At 36.5% G+C, this 24,266-nt stretch overlaps 1 long non-coding RNA gene across 1 annotated transcript; it reads left to right on the top strand.

Moving 5' to 3' along the window:
• The first annotated feature begins 363 nt into the window (after positions 1–363).
• Positions 364–23,963, top strand: LOC126930418 (uncharacterized). Its single transcript, XR_007717588.1, has 3 exons — positions 364–500; positions 19,800–19,900; positions 23,888–23,963. It is a non-coding gene; the product is annotated as an uncharacterized LOC126930418 (long non-coding RNA).
• Positions 23,964–24,266: the final 303 nt, after the last annotated feature.

The raw sequence follows: 24,266 nt of genomic DNA, 5'->3' as shown, positions 1-24,266 counted from the left end.
TCTTTCTATTAATTTCTAATTTCATTCCATTGTAGTCATAAAACATACTTTGTTTAATTTCAGTTATTTTAAAGTTATTGAGATTGGTTTTGTGGACTAATATGTAGTCTGTCCTGGAGAATGCCTCATGTTGATTTGCAGGACAGGGCTCTGGGTAACCTTGGCTGGCCCAGCTCTTTCCGCCATCTCACTTGTAATTTTCAGAATGGCTATAGAATGTGCCAAGAACACAGCACTGTGAGATAAGGAGAAACTGTTTGGAACAATCTGGGTTCCATTTCTGTTCCTCCTACAACAGGATGTCCTACAATGTTGTAGCACAGTAATCTAAGTTGTCTCTGTAGTATAAAACATAGAGCAGAGTGCTTTTGGGGTTCCTCAGTTGCAGTGAGATGTGAGGCACTTGCAGAGACTCAGTCCACCACCCTGGGCAGCTTTTCCGAGACTTAGGGACTGGCTTGCCATAATTCACAGCTTCTGCTGTCCGTTGCTACCTGCCTGTGAGTAACCGAATTGCTTTTTTTAATTTGTATGAGTGTTCTATCTCACTGGACTTCTGCAAGTGATAAAAATTACAGCCCAAGATGTAGTGTACAGAAGTGTTTCAACTTTTAGTTCTGGTGGTTGGCATTGTGATGATCTTTGTTATTCTCCATGTAGCAGGGGTTCTCCCCTGGAATTGGTAAATGGCTCATGGTGAACCTGGTTCGTAAGACTTGTGAAGAATGTATATTCTGCTGTTGTTCTGTGGAGTGTTCTATAAATATAACTTAGGTCCATCTGATTTATAGTGTTGTTCAAGTCTTCTGTTTCTTTAATATTATATCTAGTTGTTCTATTCATTATTGAAAGTGAGGTATTGGAGTCTTCACCTATTATTGTTGAATTGTATATTTCTCCATCAGTTCTATCAGTTTTGCTCCATGTATTTTGAGGCTCTTGATCATTATGATTGCATACATATTTATAATAGTCATATCTTCTTTATGGATTGACCCTTTTTTCATAAAATATCCTTTTTGTAAATAATTTTTAATTATTAAAGTTAAATTATAATTATTGAATTAATCCTTTTTAAAATAATAGTTTTAAGTCTATTTTATCTGATGGTAGTATAGTTACTCCAGTTCTCTTTTGGTTACTGCTTGTATGATATATCTTTTTCTATCCTTTGACTTTCAATCTAATTCTGTCTTTGAATTTTAAAATATGTCTGTTGTAGTCAGCATGTAGTTGCATTATGTTTTGTTTTTTGTTTTTTGTTTTTTTTTTTTTTTTTGAGACGGAGTCTCGCTCTGTCGCCCAGGCTGGAGTGCAGTGGCGCGATCTCCTCTCACTGCAAGCTCCGCCTCCCGGGTTCACGCCATTCTCCTGCCTCAGCCTCCTGAGTAGCTGGGACTACCAGTGCCCGCCACCACACCCAGCTAATTTTTTGTATTTTTAGTAGAGACGGGGTTTCACCGTGTTAGCCAGGATGCTCTCTATCTCCTGACCTCATGATCCGCCCGCCTCGGCCTCCCAAAGTGCTGGGATTACAGACATGAGCCACTGAATCATGTTTTTTAATGGTGTCTGCTTTTAAGTAGAGGTTTAATCTATTTAAACTTAATGAAATTACTCATAAAGTAGGATATATGACTGCGATTTTGTAATTTTTGTATATATATCTTATGTAATTTCTGTTCCTTTATTACTCTATTACTGCTTTCTTTTGTGTTAAATAGGATTTTTCCAATGTACCGTTTTAATTCCTGAGCAGTTTCTTTTGCTATCTATTTTTGTAGGATTATTAGTACCTAAATTTATAATAACCTAGTTTAATGTCTACTTAATCTCAATATTTTATAAAAACTTTGCTCTTATACAGTCCCATTTCCTCTTCTTTCTTTTATTTATCTATTATGGCTGTGCAAATTGTATCTTTATACACAGTATGCCCATCAGCACAGGTTTATAATTATTGCTTTTTTAAATACCATTGTCTTTTAAATCAAACAGGAAAAATATTAGAAACAAAAAGTTTGTCTATACTGTCTTTTATATCTACTTATGCAATCTGTTTGACTGGTTCTCTTTATCTCTGCATATTGATATGAGTTACTGTTTAGAATAATTTCATTTTAGCCTTAAGAACTACCTTTAGTTTCCAAGTCTTTGCTATTATGAATAGTGCCACAGTAAACATACGTGTGCATGTGTCTTTATAGTAGAATTATTTATATTCCTTTGGATAGATACCCTATAATGGGATTGCTGGGTCAAATGGTATTTCTAGTTCTAGATCCTTGAGGAATTGCCACACTGTCTTCCACAATGGTTGAACTAATTTACGCTCCCACCAACAGTGTAAAAGCATTCATAGACTGGATAAAGAAAATGTGGCACATATACACCATGGAATACTATGCAGCCATAAAAAAAGGATAAGTTCATGTCCTTTGCAGTGACATGGATGAAGCTGGAAACCATCATTCTCAGCAAAGTAACACAATAACAGAAAACCAAACACTGCATGTTCTCACTCACAAGTGGGAGCTGAACAATAAGAACAGATGGACACAGAGAGGGGAACATCACGCACTGGGCCTGTGGGAGGCTGGGGGCTAGGGGAGGGATAGCATTAGGAAAAATACCTAATGTAGGTGTCGTGTTGATTGGTGCAGCAAACTGCCATAGCACATGTATACCTATATAACAAAACTGCACATTCTGCACGTGTACCGAAGAACTTAAAAGTATATAAAAACAAAGAACTACCTTTGGTGTTTCTTATAGGGTAGGTCTTCTAATGACAACGTCTCTCAGTGTTTGATTATATGGGAATGTCTTAATTTTTCCCTCTTTTTTTGAAGGACAGTATTACCATATGGAAAATACTTGGTTGACCGTTTTTTCTTTATTCACTTTGAGAAAGTCATTTCATTACCTTTAGGCCTCCATGATTTTTTTTTTATCAGAAATTAACAATTTCTCATTTTAATTATCTAGTCTTAGTCTGCTAATGCTGCTCTAACAAGATATCTGATATTGGGTAATTTGTAAAAAATAGAAATGTATTTCTCACAGCTCTGGAGGCTGAGAAGTCCAAGATCACAGTGCTGGCATTTGATGTCTGGTGAGGGCCTTGTTGCTACATCCTCACATGGTGAAAAAAATGAAAGGGCAAAAAAGGACAAGCTAGTTCCCTCCAGTTTTTCCATAAGGCACTAATTCCATTATGAGGGCAGAGCCCTAATGGCCAATATTACCTCCTAAAAGACTCCACCTTTTACTTCACCTTTTAATACTGTTGCACTGGAGGTTAAGTTTGAGCATGAATTTTGGAGGGGACGCAAACATTCAAATCATAGCAATACTATTGAGGATTCTTTGTATGTGTTGAGCTTCTTCTCTCGTTGCTTTCATGGCTATTGCTTTGGCTTTGGCTTTCGGCAGTTTGCTTCTGAGATTTTTAAGTGTAGATCTCTTGGAGTTTATTCTACTTTGATTTACCTGTGCTTCTTGGATGTGTAGACTAATGTTTGGCATCAAATTTGGAAGACTTGGCTTAATTTTTCAAATTTTATTTATGTCTTTTCTCTATCACCTCTCTGTTTTGACTCTCATTGTACATATATTGATATATTTGATAGTGTCCCATAGGACTCTGAAGCTCTATTAATTTTTCTTCACTCTTCTTTCTTCCTATTCTTCAGGCTGGATAATCTTGATTAATCTCCCTTCGAGTTTACTGATCCTTCTGCCAGTTGAACCGTCTATTGAGTCCCCCTACTAAAGTTTTCATTTCAGTTATTGTACTCTCCAACTCAGAACTTTCTCTGTTTCTTTTTTAAAAATCCTATCTCTGTATCGATAATTTCTATTTAATGAGACATTGTGGTTTTTTTTTCTTTTCAGGTAGCTTTCTGAAAATATTTAAAATAGCTGATTATAGAGTAGACATCTTTTCTAGTATATCCAACATCTGATATTCTTACCATAGAGTTTCTATCCTATCGTTTCACTCTCGTATATAGCCTATATTTTCTTGTTTCTTAGCATGTCCTGTAATAATTATTGAGAACTGGACATTTGAGATGGTATTATGTGGAATCTCTGAAAATCAGATTTCTCCTATCCCTAGGGTTTGTTTCTGTTGCTGTTGTTCTATGTTTTACTTGTTTAATTCATTTCTGAACAATTCGGTAAAATCTGTGTTGTCATGTGTGGCCACTAAAATCTTTACTCATTAGTAATCAACTAATAATTAGATACAGATTTGCTTAAATGCCTGAAAACAGTAAGTCTCCCAGTCTTTGCTGAGGGATTCAGTGTGTGTGGTGGGATTTGCCTTCAATGTCAGGTAGGCAGTTTACAACTCTCTTAATTCTAACTTCCTGATTACACAAGGCCTCAAATTCAGCCAGAAGTGAGAACATAGGGCCTTCTTAAGTCTTTCCTGTGCATATACATAAACCAATTTATAAGTGGCTTTCTTGATTCTGGGAAATATTTCAGAACTTTTTAAAACCTCCTATGGACATTTCGTTCCCCAGGTTTTCTTTTTGGATGTTTTGTTCCACTTGTTTAGCCCCATGTGTTATCAAAACTTCAAGTAGTTGTAGTATTAAGCTACTGCTACTGATTGTTTTTGACAAATGCCCCAGGAAAAAGGCTGTTCACATTGGTAGAGTTCTGAGTTGGGTCAAATAAAGATAAGCCCTTTGAATATTTCTATGCTCTTGCATTAATTATATAAAAGGACAAAAAAAAAAAAAAAAGACAAGATTTCGAGTGGGATTATTCAGGGAACTACCGATAGCTGAAATGACAGTTTTCTGGGAAGAAGGTGTAGGAGAAGCTCTTGCCCCCTCCCCACCTTTTTTTTTTTTTACTGTCCCATGTCCATGAGGTTGCGGGCTTTTATCATGACTGCAGGGGGCTTGGTTTTTAAGACTCTCAAAGGACTGGGGAACCGGGATGGGACTAGGACAAAATAAATACCACAGAGTTCACTGTTCTTACTGAGATTTAGCTGTTGTATTTGAGTAAATGATCTTGAGATTGTTGGAAGCCTTTGGTTAATTTCTAGAGTTCTGAAAGAGAAAAATTTAACTGTTTTTGTCAGAGTTCTTGTTGCTTTTATGAAGGAGATGTTTTTGTATGTCCTTACTCTGCCATTCTCAATGACATGTAGCAGCATTTCTTGAGATGGCATTCTTCTTGCTTTCCAGGGAGTTTTGACTGAAACAAGTTATAGTCAGTAGTATATATTAATATAACAAATATTTTAATAATAAACTTGTACTTTTATTTGCTTATTTTTTTAAGAGAAATATTTGTTGAAATTAAAAACTTCTTAAAAACAAAGCTTTTGACATGTTAATATAATCCAAATGAGTTTAACTTTTAAATATAACATCTTGATCCATACAAGTTTCTAAATGATGAATTGGCCTTGAAACCATTCGATTGAAAAGAAAATGATTGTCCAAGGTACAGTCACTGTTATTATTCTTATGTTGATTATTACTGATTATAACAACTATATATTGAGTTTTGCTATGTGAAATGTTCAATGCTATTTTCTGGGAGAAATACAAAGCAGAAGAAATCTATATTTGCAATTTAATACAAAAATTCCATTATTAATCACTATAGTTATCAGTCACCAATATTTAAACATATAAAATTTATTATTACAGATAAGTGAATAAATCAGATTCCCTTTTTACTTAAAGAAACAGATATGACATATTACTAATTGATAGAAAAGATTTTCTGCATTATAGCTTTTATTTTATAATATACTGTACATAATTTTTAATTACAATGACAAAAGAAATGTAACCTTCCTTCTAATGTTTATTTACCGCTTTTATATCTTTCCATACTTTCCAGTATCTCTTTATGAATGCAAATAACACAAATTATTTTGATTAATATGTTCATAATTTTAGAACGTGGGGTAAGAAAAACAGTCTTTAAAGAAAACATGAACAAGAAAGCATTTGCTGATGCCCAGCTGTCAGATGCCGATGAGTTTGGTCATTCTTTCCATTGCAGTTGTGTGTGTGTGGGCCGTAATGCAGTAAGTTTTCCTTCCTTTTTCTGTTTCTTGTCATGTTGGTTTTAGACTACTGCTATTAGGTGCAGCTGAAACCCATCTCACGTTGAGTGAGCCTGAAGATAATTTCTCCCTATATCCTTTGTAATCTCATTCCCCTATTGATGGTAAGCATCTTTATTTCCACCCAAGTAAGAATCAGTTTGCAAGTCTTTTGTTGCAAGATGAGGATTTGGTCCCCCCAAAATTAAAATGATAAATACTTTTATATCTATAAAAATGTTACGTTTCAGTGAGAGATCTGGTAGGTAGACTTACTTTCAGAAAATGTTTCATGCAGTATTAGATTTGAATGCTCCTTGTGTGTTCTCTTCCAAACCATAAATAGGTGATCCTCAAAGGAGTAAAGTGGACTATTAAATGTAAATGCTGATCCAAACTATTTACTTAGGTTTTGGGGGTCTTAAAGACTGAATTGAACAAAATATTTAAAATGATTTTTTTCCTTGATGCTTCTGGAAAATCACCTTCTTTTTGCATATGAACAAGAAGACTTTGAGGAGAACAGGGTCATATTATAATGACTGTATCACTACCATTATAGAATTGTTTACAGAAGGAAAAAAATACAAATAAGCCTCCAATCTTAGTTTAGCCAATAAAAATTCCTCATGTTTACTTACTGGATCTAGAAAATAAGGGTATAATGGACTAGTGAATTTGATGTTTACTACCTTTCATTTCCCTGTTCTTATGATATAAATGCTGATAAGAGGAGTCATATTAAAAAGAAAAAAGAAGACAAGCTGAATTCTAGAAACTGTACCTTAGTGAGTTCCAAGCTTTTCTAATTACTCCGTTAGATACTGTGATGCTGATCTATGATTGAAACAAGGATAATGATATCTATTTCCCAAATTTTATATAGATTTTGGAAAATGTGAAGGTTAAAGTGCTATACACACATGAAGCATTATTGTAGATAATATATTGTAGATAATACTCATTTGTGCTGCAAGGGAAAGAAATGCATTAAAAGCTGAGAAGAAGAAATAAGGTTTTTAGCAACATGCTAAAAAGTTAGAGAACAAGTTTCCAGACAGATGAGAGTGTATTATAAGCCAAATACATTAATTTGTTTAATACATGTGTCTCAATAGTTTGTCAGTGAATCTGAAGTGTGGGTATCATTTTCTTCATATTCCAACCTGATAGACTTTTGTGGCACTGGTCATTTTCACTATCATTATTTCTACCACCATCCCAACAATGTAAATAAATAATGTTTAAGAAAGGCCCATATATATATGGTGCCATTTGTGGCAAACAGTGCTAAGCATTTACCAAACTAGTTTTCATTCTTCTGGGCACATAGCTAAAACCACAGTTTCCAGCTTGCCTGGCAATTAGGAGATGCATGTGACCAAATTCTAAACAATAGAATGTGTGTGAAAGTGATGTAATGCAATTCAGATCTGAACTTAAAAATACTCCCCTTTACAACTCTGGAGCTTTTTCCCTAACTTTTAGCTTAACAGAGGGCTCCATCAATCCAGAAAAAGGAAGGGCCCGAGGGGAATGGAGCCCAGGTCCCCCCAACAACTGAATGGAGTGCAATATGACTCTCCTTTCTCCCACAACCCACTCTCATTGAAATATGACTGAGTGAAATATTTTCACTGTGCTAAGTCATTGAAATTTTGGGATTGTTTTTTATATCAGTTCGCCTACCTTTACTATTCTTACATTGTAGTATTCTATTGTCAGTTTAATATAATATTCTGGCTATCTATTTTATGAAAATAACCTGTCTATGTAGTCAATTTAGAGTTCAATTAGTTGGATAAATTATATTTGTAATGATTATCTGTCTGACAGGGTATGAACTAAATAAGTGACTAGCTGATCAAGTCTTCAAAAATCAACCTGGTGTTTGAATATTACATTTGCAAATATAACCATAGTGCTTGCTTTCTGGGAGTTTAAAGTAAAACCTTCAGTTTCCATATTGACATATGAATGAGATGTTAGAAGTTGTTAACTGTCTAGGTTTCTATTTTTGTGAGAGATTACTAAGCCTTGCAGTGGGAAAATAACCAGACACACAACGGCCAGTTGGTTTTATCTCTTTCAAGTATGGAGAATCACTGAAGGACAAAATGGAGAACTGCTGACATATTTGGCCAAGAAAAATGAGTTGAACAGAATTCCTGCCAATTTCAGCAAATGTTGCCTTAGACAACAAAGTTAAACAAACAGCAAAAAGATAAGTTTGGGTTTAACTGTTGGAATGATGTTGGTTGCAATTTTCTTGAAGTTAAAAGGCAGACACTCCTGCTACAGTTTGTAATGAAGAATATCTTATCCAACTCCAAAAATAACTCTAAACAAGGATGATGACGACCAACAAGTTTGGAAGAGCCAAGATATTAAGCTTTCTAATAGGAAGTCAAAGCCTTCACATACAGAAAAATTAATAAGCTCTTTTGTCATCAAATGCACCTTTTCATCACAAAAGAAAAGATTATTAACAATATAGTTGTAATGGTGAACTTAGAACATTTGAATTTCTGAATATTATAGCTGGAAAACTGCTATACAAACAAATATACTTAGAAAATGAATACTAGGTCATTACTCAGTATTCCAGTAAATACAAAGAACCATTGACACATGCCTCAGGAACATAAAAATATAGACTGTTAGTTCATCAGAGGGACCCAGTAGACTGTTAAAACAGTTCATCAGAGGGACCCAGTCTAAATTATATAATTATGGTACAAAAATGAAATCTCATAATATTTGTTAAGAATGGCCATTGAGTGTAGCTTCTCATTCTGAAAAAAGACAGAGATCCATCTATAAGGTGATATCTTTATAACCCTTGTATATACCTGCTTTCATGCTCTGTTCCATAAAATCAGTGATGATTCTGAAGAACCAGAGTTTGATACACATAAGTCATTTGAAAGAGTCATCTTGAGTAAGGAACTGAAAGTTCTTGTTTTAGTCTGTTTTCTGCTGCTATAACAGAATACCACAGACTGAGTAACTCAATAAAAGAGATTTATTTCCTGGAGTTCTGGAGACTGGGAAGATTGAAAGGGTTGTATCTGGTAAGGGCCTTCTTGCTGTGTTATAACATGGCAGAAGGCATCACATGGTAAGAGAGCACACAAGACGAAGAAAGAAAATTCAGCGGAACTCATTCTTTCTATCAGGAGTCCACTCCCGTGATAACTAATTTACTTTTCATTAATTCATTCACAAAGGCAAAGCCTTCATGGCATAATCACCTCTTAATGGTGCCAGATCCTAATACTATTACAATGGCAATTAAATTTCAACATGAGTTTTAAAGGGGACATTCATATCATAGCAGTTCTGTACCTTAGTGATTTTACCCTGTCACTAAAGAGAGATAAGCTTTAGCCTGAAAATGCTAGACCTTTTTCTCTTTGGTATTCTCTTACCCAGAAGGATTAGCTTCCTTGAAATGGTAAGGGATGCAAACATTAAAGCCATTTCAAAACTCTGATTTTCGCTGAGATAACTGCCAGTTAAGATTCATAGATATAGGGGGTGCGAGCAAGATGGCTGAATAGGAATAGCTGCAGCCCCCAGCCCCCAGTGCGAGTGACACAGAAGACGGGTGACTTCTGCATTTTCAACTGAGGTACCGGGTTCATCTCACTGGGGAGTGCTGGACAATTGGTGCTGGTCAGCTGGTGCAGCCCAACCAGTGAGAGCTGAAGCAGGGCGAGGCATCACCTCCCCTGGGAAGTGCAAGGGGGAAGGGGATCCCTTTAGAAACTGAGACATAACACCTGGAAAATCGGGTAACTCCTACCCTAATATTGTGCTTTACCAAGGGTCCTAGCAAACAGCACACCAGGAGATTATATCCCACACCTGGCCGGGAGGGTCCCACGCCCATGGAGCCTCCCTCATTGCTAGCACAGCAGTCTGAGATGTAACTGCAAGGCAGCAGCGAGGCTAGGGGAGGGGCGACCACCATTGCTGAGACTTAAGTAGGTAAACAAAGCCTCCGAAAAGCTCAAACTGGGTGGAGCCCATCCCAGCTCAAGGAGACCTGCCTGTCTCTGTAGACTCCACCTCTGGGGACAGGGCATAGCAAAAAAAAAAAAAAAGCAGCAGAAACCTCTGCAGATGTTAATGACCCTGTCTGACAGCTTTGAAGAGAGCAGTGGATCTCCCAGCATGGAGGGTGAGATCTGAGAACGGACAGTATGCCTGCACAAGTGGGTCCCTGACCCCTGAGTAGCCTAACTGGGGTACATCCCCCACTAGGTGCAGACCGATACCTCATACCTCATACGGCAGGGTACACCCCTGAGACGAAGCCTCCAGAGCAAGAATCAGACAGCAGCACTTGCTGTTCAGCAATATTCTATCTTCTACAGCCTCCGCTGCTGATACCCAGGCAAACAGGGTCTGGAGTGGACCTCAGGCAATCTCCAACAGACCTACAGCTGAGGGTCCTGACTGTTAGAAGGAAAACTAACAAACAGAAAGGATACCCACAGCAAAACCCCATCAGTACGTCACCATCATCAAAGACCAAAGGCAGATAAAAACCACAAATATGGGGAAAAAGCAGGGCAGAAAAGCTGGAAATTTAAAAAATTCAAAAAATCAGAGCACATCTCCCCCTCCAAAGGGAGGCAGCTCATCACCAGCAACAGATCAAAGTTGGATGGAGAATGACTTTGATGAGTTGAGAGAAGAAGGCTTCAGTCTATCAAACTTCTCAGAGCTAAAGGAGGAACTACATACCCAGAGCAAAGAAAATAAAAACCTTGAAAAAAGAATGGAAGAATGGATAACTAGAATAATCAATGCAGAGAAGGCCATAAACGAACTGATAGAGATAAAAACCATGACACGAGAAATACGTGACAAATGCACAAGCTTCAGTAACCGATTCGATCAACTGGAAGAGTATCAATGATTAAAATCAAATTAATGACATGAAGCGAGAAGAGAAGTCTAGAGAAAAAAAAAAGGAAAAAGAAATGAACAAAGCCTCCAAGAAATATGGGATTATGTGAAAAGACCAAATCTACATCAGATCAGTGTACCTGAAAGAGGGGGAAAATGGAACCAAGTTGGAAAACACTCTGCAGGATGTCATCCAGGAGAACTTCCCCAACCTAGTAAGGCAGGCCAACATTCACATTCAGGAATTAAAAAGAATGCCACAAAGATACTCCTCAAGAAGAGCAACTCCAAGACACATAATTGTCAGATTCACCAAAGTTGAAATGGAGGAAAAAATCTTAAGGGCAGCCAGAGAGAAAGGTCGGGTTATCCACAAAGGGAAGCCCATCAGACTAACAGCAGATCTCTCAGCAGAAACTCTACAAGCCAGAAGAGAGTGGGGGCCAATATTCAACATTCTTAAAGAAAAGAATTTTCAACCCAGATTTTCATATCCAGCCAAACTAAGTTTCATAAGTGAAGGAGAAATAAAATCCTTTACAGACAAGCAAATGCTTAGAGATTTTGTCACCACCAGGCCTGCCCTACAAGAGATCCTGAAGGAAGCATTAAACATAGAAAGGAACAACCAGTACCAGCCATTGCAAAAACATGCCAAAATGTAAAGACCATCAATGCTAGGAAGAAACTGCATCAACTAACGAGCAAAATAACCAGTTAATATCACAATGACAGGATCAAGTTCACACATAACAATATTAACCTTAAATGTAAATGGATTAAATGCTCCAATTAAAAGACACAGACTGGCAAATTGGCTAAAGAGTCAAGACCCATCAGTTTGCTGTATTCAGGAAACCCATCTCACATGCAGAGACACACATAGGCTTAAAATAAAGGGATGGAGGAAGATCTACCAAGCAAATGGAGAACAAAAAAAAGCAGGGGTTGCAATCCTAGTCTCTGATAAATCAGACTTTAAACCATCAAAGATCAAAAGAGACAAAGAAGGCCATTACATAATGGTAAAGGGATCAATTCAAGAGGAAGAGCTAACTATCCTAAATATATATTCACCTAATACAGGAGCACCCAGATTCATAAAGGAAGTCCTTAGAGACTTACAAAGAGACTTAGACTCCCATAAAATAATAATAGGAGACTTCAACACCCCACTGTCAACATTAGACAGATCAACAAGACAGAAAGTTAACAAGGATATCCAGGAATTGAACTCACATCTGCACCAAGCGAACCTAATAGACATCTACAGAACTCTCCACCCCACATCAACAGAATATACATTCTTCTCAGCACCACGTCACACTTATTCCAAAATTGACCACATAGTTGGAAGTAAAGCACTCCTCAGCAAATGTACAAAACAGAAATTGTAACAAACTGTCTCTCTGACCACAGTGCAATCAAACTAGAACTCAGGACTAAGAAAATCAATCAAAACTGCTCAACTACATGGAACCTGAACAACCTGCTCCTGAATGACTACTGGGTACATAACGAAATGAAGGCAGAAATAAAGACGTTCTTTGAAACCAATGAGAACAAAGATACAACATACCAGAATCTCTGGGACACATTTAAAGCAGTGTGTAGAGGGAAATTTAGAGCATTAAATGCCCACAAGAGAAAGCTGGAAAGATCTAAAATTGACACCCTAACATCACAATTAAAAGAACTAGAGAAGCAAGAGCAAGCACATTCAAAAGCTAGCAGAAGGCAAGAAATAACTGAGATCAGAGCAGAACTGAAGAAGATAGAGACACAAAACACCCTCCAAAAAATCAACGAATTCAGGAACTGATTTTTTGAAAAGATCAACAAAATTGATAGACTGCTAGCAAGACTAATAAAGAAGAAAAGAGAGAAGAATCAAAGAGATGCAATAAAAAATGATAAAGGGGATATCACCACCGACCCCACAGAAATACAAACTACCATCAGAGAATACTATAAACACCTGTACGCAAATGAACTAGAAAACCTAGAAGAAATGGATAATTTCCTGGACACTTATACTCTTCCAAGACTAAACCAGGAAGAAGCTGAATCCCTGAATAGACCAATAGCAGGCTCTCACGGATTCACACCCGAATTCTACTGGAGGTACAGTGAGGAGCTGGTACCATTCCTTCTGAAACTATTCCAATCAATAGAAAAAGAGGGAATCCTCCCTAACTCATTTTATGAGGCCAACATCATCCTGATACCAAAGCTTGGGAGAGACACAACAAAAAAAGAGGATTTTAGACCGATATCCCTGATGAACATCGATGCAAAAATCCTCAATGAAATACTGGCATACCAAATCCAGCATCACATCAAAAAGCTTATCCACCATGATCAAGTGGGCTTCATCCCTGGGATGCAAAGTTCAACATACGCAAATCAATAAACGTAATCTAGCATATAAACAGAACCAAAGACAAAAACCACATGATTATCTCGATACAGAAAAGGCCTTTGACAAAATTCAACAACCCTTCATGCTAAAAACTTGCAAAAAAATTTGGTATTGATGGAATGTATCTCAAAATAATAAGAGCTATTTATGACAAACCCACAGCCAATATCATACCGGATGGGCAAAAACTGGAAGCATTCCCTTTGAAAACTGGCACAAGACAGCGATGCCCTCTCTCACCACTCCTATTCAACATAGTGTTGGAAGTTCTGGCTAGGGCAATCAGGCAAGAGAAAGAAATCCAGGGTATTCAGTTAAGAAAAGAAGAAGTCAAATTGTCCCTGTTTGCAGATGACACGATTGTATATTTAGAAAACCCCATCATCTTAGCCCAAAATCTCCTTAAGCTGATAAGGAACTTCAGCAAAGTCTCAGGATACAAAATTAATGTGCAAAAATCACAAGCATTCTTATACACCAGTAACAGACAAACAGAGAGCCAAATCATGAATGAACTTCCATTCACAATTGCTTCAAAGAGAATAAAATACCTAGGAATCCAACTTACAAGGGATGTAAAGGACCTCTTCAAGGAGAACTACAAACCACTGCTCAGTGAAATAAAAGAGGACACCAACAAATGGAAGAACATTCCATGCTCATGGATAGGAAGGATCAATATCGTGAAAATGGCCATACTGCCCAAGGTAATTTATAGATTCAATGCCATCCCCATTAAGCTACCAATGAATTTCTTCACAGAATTGGAAAAAAACTGCTTTAAAGTTCATATGGAACCAAAAAAGACCCCACATTGCCAAGACAATCCTAAGCCAAAAGAACAAAGCTGGAGGCATCACACTACCTGACTTCAAACTGTACTACAAGGCTACAATAACCAAAACAGCATGGTACTGCTACCAAAACAGAGATATAGACCAATGGAACAGAACAGAGCCCTCAGAAATAATACCACACATCTACAGCCATCTGATCTTTGACAAACCTTACAAAAACAAGAAATGTGGAAAGGATTCCCTATTTAATAAATGGTGCTGGGAAAATTGGCTAGCCATAAGTAGAAAGGTGAAACTGGATCCTTTCCTTACTCCTTATACAAAAATTAATTCAAGATGGATTAGAAACTTAAATGTTAGACCTAAAACCATAAAAACCCTAGAAGAAAACCTAGGTAATACCATTCAGGACATAGGCATGGGCAAGGATTTCATGTCTAAAACACCAAAAGCAATGTCAACAAAAGCCAACATTGACAAATGGGATCTAATTAGACTAAAGAGCTTCTGTACAGCAAAAGAAACTACCATCAGAGTGAACAGGAAACCTACAGAATGGGAGAAAATTTTTGCAATCTACTCATCTGACAAAGGGCTAATATCCAGAACCTACAAAGAACTCAAACAAATTTACAAGAAAAAAACAAACAACCCCATCAAAAAGTGGGCAAAGGATATGAACAGACATTTCTCAAAAGAAGACATGCATACAGCCAACTCGCACATGAAAAAATGCTCATCATCACTAGCCATCAGAGAAATGCAAATCAAAACCACAATGAGATACCATCTCACACCAGTTAGAATGGCAATCATTAAAAAGTCAGGAAACAACAGGTGCTGGAGAGGATATGGAGAAGTAGGTACACTTTTACAGTGTTGGTGGGATTGTAAACTGGTTCAACTATTGTGGAAAACAGTATGGCGATTCTTTAAGGATCTAGAACTAGAAATACCATATGACCCAGCCATCCCATTACTGGGTATATACCCAAAGGATTATAAATCATGCTGCGATAAAGACACACGCACACGTATGTTTATTGCGGCACTATTCACAATAGCAAAGACTTGGAATCAACCCAAATGTCCATCAGTGACAGACTGGATTAAGAAAATGTGGCACATATACACCATGGAATACTAGGCAGCCATAAAAAAGGATGAGTTCGTGTCCTTTGTAGGGACGTGGATGCAGCTGGAAACCATCATTCTTAGCAAACTATCACAAGAACAGAAAACCAAACACCACATGTTCTCACTCATAGGTGGGAATTGAACAATGAGATCACTTGGACTCTGAAAGGGGAACATCATACACCGAGGTCTTTTATGGGGAGGAGAGAGGGGTGAAGGATGGCAGTGGCAGTTATGCCTCATGTAAATGACGAGTTGATGGGTGCTGACGAATTGATGGGTGCAGCACACTAACATGGCACAAGTATACATATGTAACAAACCTGCACATTGTGCACATGTACCCTAGCACTTAAAATATAATAAAAAAAATTCATAGACATAGATATACATACTATGCCTGAGAATATAGTTGACCTAAATAAGATTCACTAATTAAGTATAAAAATAATAAAATCAAACAATTAGTAACTTTAATAAATGTGTACATATTGAAGCAACTAAAGTACCAAACATTTATTTTGTAGATTAAGATAAAAATTAGAGTCAACTGACAAAGTAATTCAGGAGAAAACATATACATGGTGAATTAGTTTAAAAAGTGCTTTATGACAGCTTTGGAAGAAATACAAAGACAAAAATAATGACATTACTTTTATTATTTGTTTCGTTAATAACAAAATGACCTTTATATAAAGATTTTCATAGCAAATAGTCTAATGATCTTATATTAATACTTTAAAAATAGTTTCTAAAAAAGTTATTTTTACCATTTACATTTCTTTTGAAAACCACTTTTATTAGACTTTCAATGAGGTGAGAAAATTGTTTTTATTCTTACAAAGTCTCAGCATTGTTTCCAGATTTTATTCAGATGTTTTTCTGAAAATAATGGTGCATCAAAGAGAGGATAAAGGTGGGAAGAAAAACCAGACGAAACTTGTTAAAGGAGTATGACACTGGTAAATAGACATGTTTGCATGTGCTCTCTTAAAAAAAAAAACCCTTTTAAGTACAGAAGTACATGTGCAGGTTTGTTACATAGGTAAACTTATGTCATGAGAGTTTGTTGTACAGATTATTTCATCATCCAAGTGTTAAAACTCATACCCATTAGTTTTTTTTCCTCATCCTCTCCTTTCTCCCACCTTCAACCCTCCAAAAGGCCCCAGTGTGTGTTGTTCCTTTCTATGTGTCCATGTGTTCTCATCATTTAGCTTACACTTATATGCGAGAACATGTGGTATTTGGTTTGCTGTTTCTGCTTTAGTTTGGTAAAGATAATGGCCTCTAACTCCATTCATGTCCCCGCAAAGGACATGATCTCGTTCTTTTTTATAGCTGCATAGTATTCCATGGTGTGTGTGTGTGTGTGTGTGTGTGTGTGTGTGTATACGTATTTCCTTTATATAGATAGATGATAGGTAGATACCACATTTTCTTTATCCAGTCTATCATTGATGGGCATTTAGATTGATGATTATATGTCTTTGCTATTGTGAATAGTGCTGCAATAAACATATGTGTTCATGTGTCTTTATAATAGACCAATTTATTTTCCTTTGGGTATATATCCTGTAATGCTATTGCTGGGTCAAATAGTAATTCTGTCTTTTGGTCTTTGAGGAATCACCACACCATCTTCTACAATGGCTGAACTAATGTACACTCCCACCAACAATGTGTAAGCATTCATTTTCAGCATCCATTATTTTTTGACTTTTTAATTTTAATAATAGTTATTTTGACTGGTGTGAGATGGTAACCCATTGTGGTTCTGATTTGCATTTCTCTAACAATCAGTGATTCTGAATTTTCTTTTCCATATGATTCTTGGCCACATGTATGTCTTCTTTTGAAAAGCATCTGTTCATGTCCTTTGTCAACTTTTTAATGGAGTTGTTTTTGTCAGGTTTGTTGAAATCCAGACAGTCCTAGGTATGTGGTCTTATTTCTTGGCTTTCTCTTCTGTTCCATTGGTCTGTGTGTCTGTTTTTGTACCAGTACCATGCTATTTTGGTTACTGTACCCCTATGACATAGTTTGAAGTCTGGTGAGGTGATGCCTCCAGCTTTATTCTTTTTCCTGAGGATTGCCTTGGCTATTTGGGCTTTTTTTGGTTCCATATGAATTTTAAAATAGTTTTTTTCTAATTCTGTGGAGAATGTCAACGGTAGTTTAATAGAAATAGTATTGAATCTATTCAATGTTTGTTTCATGGGGGTTTGTTGTACAGATTACTTCAACAAATTGTTTTGAGCAGTATGGCCATTTTAATATTGATTCTCCCTATCCATGAGCATGGAATGTTTTTCCATTTGTTGGTGTCATCTCTATTTCTTTGAGCAGTGGTTTGTAGTTCTCCTTGTAGAGATCTTTCACCTCCCTAGTATTTTTAGGTGTTTTTATTGTTGTTGCAATTGTGAATGGGAGTTTGCTTCTGATTTGGCTCTCTGCTTAACTGTTGTTGGTGTATAGAAATATTAGTGATTTTTGCACATTGATTTTGTATACTGAGACTTTGCTGAAGATTACCAGCTTAAGAAGCTATTGAGCTGAGGCTGCAAGGTTTTCTAGATATAGGATCATGTCATCTGTAAACAGGGATAGTTTGACTTCCTCTCTTCCTATTTGGATGCCCTTTATTTCTTTTTCTTGTATGATTGCCCTGACCAGGACTTCAAATACGGTGTTGAATAGGAATGGTGAGAGAGGGCACCTTGTCTTGTGTCGGTTTTCAAGGGGAATGCTTCCAGCTTTTTCTCATTCAGTATGATTGGCTGTGGGTTTGTCATGAATGGTTCTTATTACTTTGAAGTATATTCCTTCAATATCTAGTTTTTTGAGAGTTTTAAACATAAATAGATGTTGAATTTTATTAAAAGTCTTTTGGTTTTGTCTTTAGTTCTGTTTATGTGATGAATCACATTTATTGATTTACATATGTCAGGCCAACCTTGCATCCCAGAGATAAAGCCTACTTGACATGGTGAATAAGCTTTTTGATGTGTTGCTGGATTCTGTTTGCCAGTATTTTGTTGAGGATTTTTCCACTGATGTTCATCAAGGATATTGGTCTAAAGTTTTCTTTTTTGTTGTATCTCTGCCTGATTTTGGTATCAGGATTATGCTGGCCTGATAGAATGAGTTAGGGAGGAATTCCTCCTCCTCAATTTTTGGAACAAGTTCAGTAGGAATGGTATCAGCTCTTCTTTGTACATCTCATGTAATTCAGCTTTGAATCTGTCTGGTCCTGGATTGTTTTGGTGGGTAGGCTATTTATTACTGCCTCAATTTCAGAGCCCATTATTGGTCTGCTCGGGAATTCAATTTCTTCCCTGTTCAGTCTTGGAAGGTTGTCTGTGTCTGTGAATTTATCCATTTTTTCTAGATTTTCTATTTATCTGCATAGAGGTGTTCATAATATTCTTAAATAGTGTTTGTATTTCTATGGGGTCAGTGGTAATAGCTCCCTTGTCATTTCTACTTGGGTTTACCTGAATCTTCTCTCTTTTCTTCTTCATCACTCTAACTAGTGGTCTATTTTATTAATTTCTTTTAAAAAAAACAGCTCCTGGTTTTGTTGCTCGTGTGTGTGTGTATGTGAATTTCCTTCAGTTCAGCTCTGATTTTTTTTTTTTTTTTTTTTTTTTTTTGGTCTTCTGATAGCTTTGGGATTTGTTTGCTCTTGGTTCTCTAGTTCTTTTAGTTGTGATGTTAGACTGTTAACTTGAGATATTTCTAACTTTTTTATGTGAGCATTTAGTGCTACGAATTTCCTTCTTAACACTGCCTTAGGTGTGTTCCAGAGATTCTGGTATGTTATATCTTTGTTCTCATTAGTGTCAAAGAACTTCTTGATTTCTGCCTCAATTTCATTATTTACCCAAAAGACATTCAGGAGCAGGTTACTTCATTTTTATGTAATTGTAGAGTTTTGAGTGAATTTTTTAGTCTTGATTTCGAATTTGATTGTGCTGTGCTGCAAGAGACTGTTATTATTTCAGTTCTTTTGCATTTGCTGAGGAGTGTTTTACTTCTGATTATATGATTGATTTTAGAATACGTGCTGTGTAGCAATAAGAATGTACATTCTGTTGTTTTTGGGTGGAGAGTTCTGTAGGTATCTATCAGGTCCATTTGCTCCAGTGCTGAGTTCAGGTCCTGAATATCTTTGTTAATTTTCTGTCTTGATGATCTTTCTAATATTGTCAGTGGAGTGTTAAAGTCTCCCACTATTATTGTGTGGGAATCTAAGCCTCTTTGAACCTCTCTAAGAACTTGCTGTATGAATCTGGGTACTCCAGTGTTGGGTGCATATATATTTAGAAAAGTTCTTTCTGCTTGTTGAATTGAACCCTTTACCATTATGTAATGTCCTTTTCTGTCTTTTTGGATCTTTGTTGATTATGAAGTCTATTTTGTCACAAACTAGGATTGCAACACCTGCATATAGGCTCAAAATAAAGGGACGGAGAAAAATCTACCAAGCAAATGGAAAACAGAAAAGAGCAATTTCCTCCCTGAAAATTCATGGTAAGTTAACCAAAGCCTACTGCCCCTTCTTTAGAGATCATTAATCTTATTTGTTTTGTATGTAATTACTTTGTATGTAAAGTACAGCTTTCCCTTCCCCACTCAGTTTCCTTAGTCAGGGTTAAGCATCCACATTCAAATATTCTGGGAAGCACATGCAAGAATATGCTGTGTTCAGGGACAGCTTCCTGTGAGGGGGAGGATTTTATCTTCACAGCAGATGATAGTTGGGGCTTCCATCCTGTTTATCTAGAGTTGTACTAATGTCTGAAGACACCTTAAATTAGTTTTCTTCATGTGCTTCTTTAAAAACTTGTTTAATCATTTAAATTTAAAAAAAAAATTTTTAAATATGTAACTAAAAGCAATAGAAAGAATAAGAATTGTGTGTTATTTTTATATAGTTAAACATAAATACATTTTTCTCTAGTTAACTTAGAAAACAAATTGCCTGGATTCCAGTTTTGGCTCCACAACTTACTAGCTGTGTGGCCAAATTATTTAACTACTCTAAACTTTAATTTCATTTGTTTATAAAATACGGATAATAATCCTACCTGTCATTTAAGATTATTGTGAGGATTAAATGAGAAACTGCTTGGAATGTGTGTTGTATATTGAATGACACATAAGGAACATTCAATAAATATTAGTTCCAACTACAAATTCTTTAGCAGGTCTTTCTGATATTAACTTACAATCCCTCCACAAAAGCATGATGAAGCTCTGAGCCAGATGCACCTAAAGGAATTCATTCAACATCACTTTTTACAAGAACCTGCCTGCATGATGCATGGGCTCCATGCTTCTCTAAGTTCATGGTAGTCTTTCTCAGCCAGTTGTTTCTGAAACTTTCAGAGTTTAGGCCCGAGGGTCCTCACCATGTATATTTCTAAGGAACATTGGCTTTTCTTCAATATGCTAAATAAAATATTGAAGCCAATTTCTTGTTACATAGAAAAGAGGTTCTTCATCTGCCAGCATTTCTTCCCCAGTTATCCTTAATGCTTGCTCTCTTGCACCTGCTTCAGATTTTGCTTAAATTAATCTTCTCAGGGAGCCCTTTCCAAACCTGACCATTTAAAATTGTAACATCTGCCCTTTTCTTCCAACTCTCCAATTCCCATCTTTTCTTTTCTGATTAATTTACATATAACATTTATCATGTTCTGACAGTTTGTTTTGTTCATATTTCTTTTTACTTATTTTTACTATTTTTTACTAGAGTGTAAAATCAAAGTGGGCAGGGAAATTTCATCTATCTCACCCACTGCTCTATTCTACGGTCCTAGAACAGCACTTGGCACATAGTAAGCACCCAAATACTTGACATATGAATGAATGAATGCAGTTGTCTTGTTCCTTCTTTCTTTCCCTCTCCTCTCTCCCCTCCTCTAAGAATTATTTTATTAATTAGATGTTCTTATTTTTTGCCACTGCTCTACTGTAATATGGAGAGTATGGTTTTATAATGCAATGTTTTCAGAGGAGTAAGTCATTTCAAATTGGTTCCTAAGACAGAAAAAGTCACCTTAATTTGGAGACCATGAGTGCCTTTCTCTCACTGGTATAATGCCATTAGACATTTCCTCTGGGTCTATCAGTTTAGGGCTTTAACTGTTGCATCCTCCATTATGTCACCCACCTAAACTTTGAGTACAACCTCAGTGGAACAATAGCAACTGTGTTTAAATATAGGCATGATCTAAGTTTTATGATGTTTCTTGGAAAACTAGCATCACTATTCTCTGCACATGTGCTATGAAGGGCATACCAAGGAAGTAAAAGTTCCCAAGGTGTATATCAATTTTTGTTTAACTGCCAAGCTACAGTATTTCATTAAAAGAAATCTTTACCTTTTAATGAATTTCCTAAGCTGCTTCTGCCAGTGGTATATCCTGTTGCTCAACTAAATAAAGCAGCTTTGGAATTTTCAAAACCTCTTTTTGACTGCTCAAGACACTTGTATTAGCTGGGATGTGTACTCCAAATGGATTAAACAGACTTTAACATTACTCTACTTGTTATGGATCAAATTCCTGCCTGAGGGAGCAGATGATTTGAACAGTGCTGACTGAATCTGCATGACATGGGACCCTCCAGACTATCTGAAAAGACTCCACACTCTGTGTTATACTTCCCACTTGCATGTTTTCTCTCATCCTCCCTACCTGCCCGTCTTCTCTTTCCCTGCCTCTGCCACCTCCTCTTTCTTCTTCTTTCTCTTCTGAACATTTCTAAGAAGATATGGACCCTTCCTCACATATTGTTCTTCTTCTATAGAATCTTAAAAATTTAGAGCTAAAATGGTCCTTAAAGACTACCTAGTCAGTAGTGTGAATGCAGATCCATGAACATTCCTTTATTTACTCAATGTGTATTTATTGACTGCTCAATGTGTCCTAGACATAGTTGCCAGGCTACAGGAGTTAGTTGCTAAAGTCAATAGACAAAGATTGCAAGCTTTCCAGCTGCAATGGAAACCCTACTCTCACTCAAAATGGATTTCAAACAGCAAACAAAAGATGAAGCTCATTTCAAAGGTCAACAAAGATATCTTTCTGAAATGAAATCTGAGAACTTATTTATAGACACAAGGTTTCATCTCAGTAGAACACACAGAAAATTCCTGAGTTTTAAAGACTTGAAATATGTAAAACTGTGGGAAAAAGTAACAACTATGTGAAGATAATTTCCAGGTTGGTGTGAGTCTTATCTGGCTTCCAGCCATTTCCTAAACAAGTACTTCTTCTACAAATAATGAATTGTCTAAGGTTTCCAAGACAATCCTACGTGGCTAGCCCCATGGTTTTGAGAAATCTGGGAATATTATGGACTTTCTAGGGGCAGATATTAAATATAAACTCAGAGATTAGACATTGATGTTTCAGTAAATGAATTATAAAAGCCAATGAACAATTCATGAATTGGCATGTATGAAGTCTCTCCTACAACTAGGAATCAAGTCAAACTAGTGACAAAGAAAGGCTTTCCTGTAATAATAATTAATACCAACTCATATCTATAGGAGATGCAACAATATAATATTTTGGTTTTCAAAATATATAAAAATCCAAAAGTTAGTGGAACTGGACTTATTAGGAACCGTTGAAATAACTTTCTTGGAAATTATCCCAAATATTTGCAGTTCTTTAAATATATTGTGCTGCCTTGTATGTCAATGTTGTACATGTCCCTCCCCTTTTATTTATAGTCTGCACCTCCTCTTCAATCTACTCTCCTGTGTGATTCCTACTAGCTTGTTAAGATTTAGTAGAGAGGCCACTCCTTCTTGCAGTGTGTTCCCTTCTTAAATGGTTCCCTAGCAACCAGTTCTTTACCTTTATCACTGTAGGTGTCATAACCATCTAATATTGCTTGTCTATTTATCTATATCCCCTCTAGAATAGGAACTCCCTAAATATAACAACCGTGCTTACTCATCACTAAAATGCTCAAGGCCTCACCAATTTCCTGGCACATCAATGGCACCTAATAAATATTTCTTAAATGTTGATTGTTACTGAATGAAGATAAAAGAAGCCAGGATTAACATGAATTTAGTGTTTACTTTATATTCTTACTTCAAATTCAGCAGTCTAATCTTTGTTTTATTCTTTGAGAGATTGCAATAATAATGCCTCTAGTGTTTCATGGTTAATTACGATATTTACTTCAACTTTTCATTCTCTGCTTATAAGATCACTTATTTTAGAAGAAAGAAAAGACATTGTTGTCATCAATTATTCACACTTCTTTCATGTAAAAGTGCTAAAAAGTCTGTGTGTGTGTGTGTGTATGTGAGAGAGAGAGAGAGAGAGAACAACAGGGTCTCGCTCTGTTACCCAAGCTGGAGTGCAGTGGTGTGATCACGGTTCACTGCAGCGTCAACTTCCTGGGCTCAAGGGATTCTTCCACCTCAGCTTCCCGAGTACCTGAGACTACAGTTCTGTGCCATGCTTGGCTAATTTTTTTTTTCTTTTGTAGAGACAGGATCTTGCTACACTGACCAGGCTCGTCTTGACCTCCTGACCTCAGGCTATCCTCCCACCTTTGCCTCCCAAAGAAAAATCAGTCTTTTGTTATGTCTTCCTTTTATTCACATGCATGCTTGATTCATGTTCTATTACTTCTATCGATTATTAAATCTGGTTTCTGAGTACTAGACAGACTGTCTTGCTGTGTTGCATTCTATTGTGTTGACCATGAAAGGACAGGTTAAATTTTGTGTTCTGTTACAAAATGAAATGGAAAACTAGGATCATTCACAAAATATTTCATGTGCTATGGCTCATTCTTTTCATGGTTGTCTTTATATTTCAGAAATGCTTCTTTACTGTTTGAATGACCATATATGGAAAATAAA

This window comes from Macaca thibetana, chromosome 11 (assembly GCF_024542745.1).
Source record: "Macaca thibetana thibetana isolate TM-01 chromosome 11, ASM2454274v1, whole genome shotgun sequence".
Taxonomy (NCBI): domain Eukaryota; kingdom Metazoa; phylum Chordata; class Mammalia; order Primates; family Cercopithecidae; genus Macaca; species Macaca thibetana.
Note: the sequence above shows the minus strand (reverse complement) of the source record. Positions and strands in the feature narration are given on the sequence as shown.